The sequence below is a fragment of the Pelodiscus sinensis genome, chromosome 14, assembly GCF_052426305.1.
Source record: "Pelodiscus sinensis isolate ZL-2025 chromosome 14, ASM5242630v1, whole genome shotgun sequence".
Lineage (NCBI taxonomy): Eukaryota > Metazoa > Chordata > Testudines > Trionychidae > Pelodiscus > Pelodiscus sinensis.
Window position 1 is genome coordinate 21,392,804 of NC_143065.1, and position 6,072 is coordinate 21,398,875.

A 6,072-nucleotide genomic window follows, 5' to 3' on the forward strand; every position below is an offset into this window, starting at 1 on the left:
TTTAGGCTATAGAAGGAATAAGCGTAATCCTGTAGCCTGGTGAATGGGGCCCTCATCTGAGCTATCTGGGGTCCAGCCCAGTGTTTCCTCTAACTTTTTCCACCCCTGAGAGGAATGAATTGTCTAACGTGTACCAGTGTGGAGGTGATGTCTGACATATCGCCTTCGTATTGGTGCACATACCAACATTCGTGTGGCAGGGGTAGGGCCAAGAAGTTTTGAGTGTGTGACCAGGAATCAGGCCTGAGTCAGAGGGCTGGAGTCCATGAGGGTGAGGGCTCTGGCTGGGGCTGCAGGCTCTAGGGCGGCACTGAGGTTGAGGGGCTCAGGGCTGGGACAGAGGATTGGGGTAATGAATGTGAGGGCTCTGGTTGAGGGGGGTGCAGTGGCACTGGGCATGAGGTGCTGGAGGAAGGCTCCAGGTTTCGGGAGGGGCTCTGGAGTGGCGTGCAGAAGGAGGTACAAGTTGGGGGTGGGGCTGGGAATGAGGGCTTTGGGATGTGGGAGGATGCTCAGGGGGACTCCAGGTAGGGTGGGGAATTAGGGCTCAGGCTTATCTGGGCAGCTCCATGCTGGGACCAGTGCAGAGGGGCTCCCCTTGCCAGCTACAGCAACTTAAGGGCTTGGGGAGAACAATCTCTCCCTACAGCAGCCTTGAGCTCATGCCTGGGGCTTAATAGCTCCTGCACGGCCATGCAGCTTTGGGGGAACTATAGTTGAGTCCTGCACCAGTGACTAGTTAAGTATTTTATACAAAATGGAACAACTTCAACAGGAGAGACCGAGAGTGATCCACCCCAGGGTAACAAATAGCCCAGTGGTTAGCGTGCCCAGGTAGGGGTTGAGAGAACTGGGCTCAAGTCCCTGTGCCAGCGCAGGCAGTGCAGGGAGTTGACCATGGGTCAGTGCTCTGACCAGTGGCCTATTGGTTATAAGAGGAAGCAGTATCTCCATAACCTCTTCAGTATTCATGGGGAAAGACTGCCATGGTTTAGGTGCCTAACTCCCTTTTAAAGGAAGGTTCAAAGCCATGACTCCTGTGTGGAGAAGGGCATCTCACCCCCATAAGCCTCCCCTTTCCTCAGCACTTTCCCACGGCTCGTTCAGGCAGCGCCTCACTCAGGCTGCTTGCTCCTGTGAATCCCGTTCTTAAGCACTTTGCCCTCCTTGAGCAGGGTATAGGGAGCCTGAGCACCTGACTTGTGGCACCTAAAAAGTTAGGCATGGAAACACCTAGATTCCATTGTGGAGCTAGCCCATTGTGATCTATGGCGGATGTAGGCAAGTACTAAGCCTAAGCCTCAGGGCCAGAATCCGGAGCCTATTGAAATCAGTAGGAAACCTGACCAGTTGGGTCCCTAATGATGAGACAATTGAAGGAGGCACTAATGAGGGGAGGGACAGGCCAGGTGTTTTAATGGCCAGCTGTGGCTAATGGCCAGATGTTATGATTGTTCAGTTTCCAGGTCTCAGAGGGAATTACATAGGTCAGAGGTGGGCAGAGGTTGAGGCCAACAACCGCTTTGCACAGATTCATGGATGCAACAAGAGTGCATTCATAACTATGCCTCGTACCTCCCAGGAAGAGAATTCCGCACCTCAGCATGAACAGTGTGTGACCAAAAGGGCCTGAGAACTGTTTAGGTTTGGAAGTCAGTGGTCAAAAGCTACTTCGCTTATTGTTTATAGCCTGCTGAGCAAAGTATGTCCCAATCTTCCCACTGGATCTTGCTCAGCATTTCTTTAGCAAAAGTCATAAGGAAACATCGTAGAGCAGTGGTGCTCAAACATTTTGGCCTGTAGCCCACCCAGCTCCATGCAAACCTTTGCATGGACCACCAACTGCTAATGGAAACTCGCTGTTAATTAAATAATTATGCCCAAGCCATTTTGCTAGTGCTGCAGTTAGGGCAAACTGTTTAATTTAACCAGTCAGAAAAGAAATATCAATTGAAATGATTAAGCACTTTAACTTTCTCATTTAAGTTTACCAAACTTAATTTTAAATGAACCATAATATTAATTTATGTCCAACACAAAAGATTTCAACATTGTCTTTATTTATGGCTGAGGGGGGGGGAGGGATCTTTTTTTGGGTAAGATGCCACTGACCCACAGAAAAATCAGTCACGGACCACACAAGTGAGAAGCAAAAAAAAAAAAAAACCAAAACCAAACCAAACCAAAACAAAAACCCTTCAAAAGCTTCCAACCCTCCCTCATGTGACCCCCAACCGAGACACCTCGCTCCCCTGGGGTGGGAGGGACAGGGAGGACCAAGGTTCAGGGCTTTCCATAGACCAGAGCTACTCTTCTGGGGTTAGTGGATTTTGTGGACTAGGCTCTGGGCTGGGGCCCAAATGAGGAGTTGAGTGTGCAGGACAGGGCTACCAAAGAGTGAGATAGGGATGGGGATACAGGATCTGGGTGTGAGGTGGGGTGAAGGAGGGGGTGAGGGGGCAAGGTCTGAGTGGGAGTCAGGGTGCAGGAGCAGGCTGTGAGTAAAGTGTCTGGCTGGGGGGAATGTGCAGGAGCAGGGGAGGGTGCAGAGTCTGGTCAAGAGGTAGGGTGCAGGAGCAAGCTGAAGATGTGGGGTGTCGGCAGGCAGGAGCATGCGTGAAGGGGTGGAGTTGCATGTCTGAGCATGAGAGAAAGGGAACTTACTTGCCTTTGTGTCTCCCCTCTGCTCCCAGGTACCATGTCCCAGGCACAACCTCCTGCTGCTCCCAGTGGCTGGATTCTGGCCAGTGGGAGCAGCAGGGAAAGCCTCCAGGCAGTGCGCCCTGCATTGCTGGGAGGGGGAGCAGTGGAGTCACTTCTGGCTTTTTTTCTTCCCCGTGAACCAGATCCAGTGGGAAGACTTGGGGCTTTCTTCCCTCCCCTTGCCCAGCAGAAAGCTGGCGCTGGCACTCCAACCTTGCAGGGGGGCGGGGCTGGAGCACCAGCACGGGCTCCCCACTACGGTGTAAGCTTGAGCTGCGACCCACCTGCAAGGCATCCACGGACCCCAGTTGGAGAGCCACTGATCTAGAGGATAGGAATTCAAACTGCTGTCAGCTTGAGAATAGGGCCAGCACCTATGGAGGCTACAAGAGCAGAAAGCCGGAGGCTGCCACTCAGCGCATGGGCAGAAGCCCGCCAATGGGGGGGGAGGCAAAGAAAGCTATTGCTTATGGGCTGCCCAGGCAATTTAAAAGGGGTTGGAGACCTCTGGCCACCAGCAGTGCAGCAGGGCTAAGGCAGGCTTTCTGTCCACCCTCACGCTATGCTGCTCCCAGAAGTGGCCAAAACATTGCTGCAGCCCCAGGCAGGGACGTCTCTGAGCACTACCTCCCACGCCAAGTGCTGACTCTACAGCATCCCTTAGCCAGGAACTGTGGCCAAAGGAAGCTGTGGGGGTGGTGCCTGCGGGTAGTGGTGCACAGAGACCCTCTGGTCCCCCCTGCCTAAGAGCTGCTGCCAGAGGAGTGTGCCAGTCACGTTTGGGAGCTGCCCGAGGTAAGTGCTTCCCCCTGATCCCCCTGTACCCTAACCCCCTGCCTCAGCCCACAGCTCATACTCTCTCCCGCACCCCAACTCCCTGCCCCAGCCTGGTGAAAGTGAGGGGGGGACAGCAAGTGCTGAAGGGTGGTGGGATGCAGGAGGGCAGGGCCACCAAGAAGGGGCGGAACATGGGCCTAGCCCTGGGGCAAGGGTTTCTAGGATTGTTCAGTTAGACAGTTGGCAGCCCTGCATGTGGAAGCTCTGGCTGTGCCAGGAGAGTGCACCCAGCAGCACAGCCAGCAGCTCGCTGGGCACCCGCAACGCAGCATCAGCTGGCACAGATGCAACCCCCCTCGCATGGGTGCCCCACATACAGGCCTCCATGGATATCCCCTTGCAGCTACTCTACACTCACAGCCTTAGGGTTGTTGGTGATTGTTCACACTAAAGCAGGGCCTGGATGCCGCTGTCAGAGTTGGGCCCCCATCGTGCACTGTACACACAGAGTCCTGGCCCTGCCCTGAGGGCTTGACATGTAGGTGTGAGGTGAGAAGTGATGAGTTGGGCCAAACTAGCCCTGACTGCCCTGAGGCACGTCTAGCCCTGACTGCAACCTTTCCAAACCAAAGAGCCAAACTACATCAAAATTCCAAACAAGTGACCCACAAAGAGCTGTATAATGCCCCATCTGCATGACTGAAAATAAACAACGTAATATCATTGAGAATTGACATGATGATTAATAATGGCTTAAATGAAACATTGTCCTCACAGACTTTACTTAATGGGACTTCTGCTGCTGCATCTTGTTGCGCATTTCTTTGAAGTTTATATCATAACTGGTCAAGTCCAGCTTCATGCATGTGCTGTCTTCTGACAATCTTATGGCAGGGGCCTGGAGCTGTGGGGGTGCAGGAGTCTGGGTTGGGATGAATGAGGGGCTCAGGGTAGAGGGTTCAGGTGTATGAGGGGCTCGGTACACAGAGTTGGGGGGAGTGAAGGTAGGAAAGATACAACAGCAGCCGGAGGTAGGAAGGTCTAATGGATAAGACATCAGCCTCCAGAGCCTGGGGTTCTGGATGAGTTCCCCCTGCCAGAACCTTCCACCAGATTCCCTGGAGCTGGCAGGGGCAGGGCAGGTGACATGCTCTAGGGCTCTGCTCAGTTATCACGAGGCCAGCTCTGGTCGTTTGCTGGAGTTGGGCTGCAGTGCAGCCCCAAAGCAGGCTGCCAGAGCAGCCACCACCAGCTTCCCGAGGGCTGCAGCTAGTGTCAGTGGATAGTAGGGAGGATAAGGCAGCTGCTGAAGGAAGCGGGGTGGGAGGTCCTCTAATGGATGAGAAGCATCAGTGCAAAATAAAGTGGCCAGAGGGTTTATGAGGAAAGATTCAAACAACTCACTGGGTTTGTTTTAGCAACACAATGAACAAGGGAGTTGACAATGATAGAGAACTACATGTACTGAAAAAGCATAAACAGCACTGATGGGAGGGATGGTGCAGCATGTGCCGGGGGAGGGACTGAGCAATGTAACTGTACTCTGGGTACCAGGAAAGGCCATGAGAGTCTGTTACACTCATACCAAGAGCACTTTGAATTCTAGGGCACTTTGCACCTTGAGGATCTCATAACACTTCAGAAACGGTGGTAAATTAATCTGCACAGCACTCTGTGGGGCTGCTAAGGGGTATTCACCCCATCAATCAGATGAGCAAGCTGAAGCAACCAGTGCCTTGAAATCAGTGAGCCAGTTGGATGCAGACCAGTCACACTCGCCTCTGGTTCCTGACCTAGACAGACCAGCAGCCAGGGCACAAAGCTGGAGGAGCAGACCACAGGGCATGCTGCTAATACTGGGCAACACAAAGATCTCTGGGGCACCCATGTCTCCCAGTGTAGTTTAGAGTAGCCCTTAGGCTGCTCTAATTTAAGACAGGGAACCATTTATGTTGGGGGAGTGGAAAGCTGGCTTAGAGCTGGCACCCATCATACTCGCCACAGCTGTACAGAATCTACACCAGCAGCCTCCGTGTATTAAAGGGCTTTATGGTCTGGTAAGAAAAACCTGCTGACTGACTCAGAAGAAAAGGCTGGAGAATTAAACGGCAATAACTGTCAATCAACATCTGTTGTGGCACACAGAGGATTGCAGGCAATTTTGCCACTGATGCGCTTTCATCTGGTATAAGCCTGAGCCCTGGGGAACAGGGGGCTGGTAGCTGTATTAACTTCACCACAAACTAAGAATGCAAAGCAGAGCGTGAGGTACCTCCACTAACTGCCACCCCGACCCTGCTTCTAACACCCAGTGAGTTCATCCACAAATAATAATCATATACAGGAGTCAGAATGACAGGAATGCTCACTCTGACAGCGCTACGCCCACAGGAGGGACAGCAAGAGAGGAACTATGGCTGCTGCCAGTTTTGTTTCTTTTCTCATGAATGTTACATTATTTTCTTATGTCTGATGGAACAAGAGCTGCATTCAGACCTCAGGGATACACTGGGCAAGGGGTCACTGCCACACACAATGGGCATTAACGAAACACCGAAATACAGGCAGTGGCAGATCACCCTGGCTGGCAGA